General features: G+C 37.7%; 1 non-coding gene across 1 annotated transcript; it reads left to right on the forward strand.

Moving 5' to 3' along the window:
* Window positions 1-1,880: 1,880 nt before the first annotated feature.
* Window positions 1,881-1,987, forward strand: LOC122151243. The gene has a single exon (XR_006164048.1). It is a non-coding gene; the product is annotated as a U6 spliceosomal RNA (small nuclear RNA).
* The last annotated feature ends 26 nt before the right edge of the window (window positions 1,988-2,013 follow it).

Below are 2,013 nucleotides of genomic sequence, written 5' to 3' on the forward strand. Positions count from 1 at the left end.
TTCCTAGTGAAAATGCCTCAGAAACCCAAGGAGGGGTCACTATGGCACATTACAACAACATGACTCCATAGCACATAACAACAATAACATTAATTTCACAGACCAGTAAAATTTTTGAAATTTTTGAAAACACTATGGTCTGTCAGGAGAATGACCAAATCTGTCCTGGAAGAAGTGCAGCCAGAATGCTCCTTGGAAATGAGACTGGCCAGACTTCATCTCACCTACTTTGGTCTTGTTGTCAGAAGGAACCATTCCCTAGAGAAGAATATTCTGCTTGGTTAAGTGGAGGGTCAATGAAAAAGGGAAAGACCTTCAATGGACTGGCTTGGCACAATGGCTGCAACCATGGGCTCAGATATGGCAAGGATTGTGTATATGGTACACAACTGAGCAGTGTTTCATTCTGTTGTACATAGGGTCGCTATTAGTTAGAGACAACTTGACTGCACCTAACAGCAACAACAGCATACTTCTGTTATGGATTAAATTGTATTCTTTAAAAATGTGTGTTGGAATCCTAATGTCCATACCTGTAGATATAATCTTGTTTTGATATAGGGTTTACATCATTATGTAAATAAGATCATGGTCAAGTAGGGTAAATTATAAATTTAATCACTTCTGAACTATAAAAAAAGAGATCAAGATACAGAGACATATACATGCACATACTAAGGAAGATAGAAGCCATGTGAGAATTGTCTACAAGCGAAAAAAACAAAGAATGTACAGAACTAACTGGAAAGTATTAAAACAGACCAAGACTCTGTTTTTAGCTTGGATTTTTAGCTTCCAGAACTGCGAGAACAGACATTTCTATTTGTTAAAACCAGTTGTGTTACTACAGCACTAGGCAACGAAGACAACTTCCCAACCCCCTTTGCAGTTAGGCGAACTGCATGACTTGCTGTGAGATGTGCTGGGTATGATATGAAAGGGTACGATGTGCGAACTTCAAGTTAAGGCAATGAAAAGTCTCTGTGCTCCTGTAATCTGTCTCCTCAACTTTCACTATTAACAGCCACACTCTAGATGCAGTATCCTTCCTTAGTCTCTCCTTATGTGATTATAGGAAAAAGAACCACTGTTGGACACATACTCTGAGTCAAAAATCAACTTTGTTGTGTTAAGTAACATATTTCAGGGTTAATTCTTACCATAGTAATGAAATCATCATGCCTTGAGTAGGCTGTAACAATAACAGACACCGTTTCTGCTTGGAGAAGTGAAACAGCTTTCCCCAGAATGATAAACCCATCTTGATGCCCATAAATTGTGGAAGGAATGATTTTTGCTTTTCAGGCAAGACAACACTTTGATTTATTAAACTTGGACTAATTCAGAGCCTTAATGCATTTTTAGTATCCAAAGATGCAAATTCCCTTAATAATTGAAAATTATAATTCTGTTCATAGTACTGTTTTTTGCCAAACTATTGTTTTATTTTAACTTCATATTTCTAAAACTTTAATATCAAAACAAGCAACTGAGTACTTAGAGCTGTAGGAACAGCTCAGATTCATGGCTTGCTATCTGCTCATGGGCTCAACTGGGGCTCAGTAGACAGGTCTCCAGTGTTCTAGATCCCATTATGTCTGGGAATCTGACTGTGCTTTGCCTCTGATAATGTTGAATTTTACTTTCACACCTTGATACAAGAAGACAGCAATACTGAAAGAAATCTCCCCCATCCTTTGTGTTCAAGCAAAAAGCTTGCTGCAAAAAACCAACTTCCAGTATGTCTTAGGTAAACTCAGGGAAGTCCCTTGTTTCCCTATGACAAGGACAGATACAGACTATCTAAATTCCCATTCCTTGTATCATAAATGAGAAAGGAAGTTGATTGTGCCCAGTGATCAATCAGAAATAAAATATTTGTGCTCACTTCGGCAGCACATACACTAAAATTGGAACAATACAGAGAAGTTTAGCATGGCCTCTGTGTAAGAATGACATGCAAATTTGTGAAGCATTCCATATTTTATACAGACAACAAAGATGAACCTTTTG

The sequence above is a fragment of the Orycteropus afer genome, unplaced genomic scaffold, assembly GCF_000298275.1.
Source record: "Orycteropus afer afer isolate SDZICR_OR568_19922 unplaced genomic scaffold, OryAfe1.0 scaffold00343, whole genome shotgun sequence".
NCBI lineage: Eukaryota > Metazoa > Chordata > Mammalia > Tubulidentata > Orycteropodidae > Orycteropus > Orycteropus afer.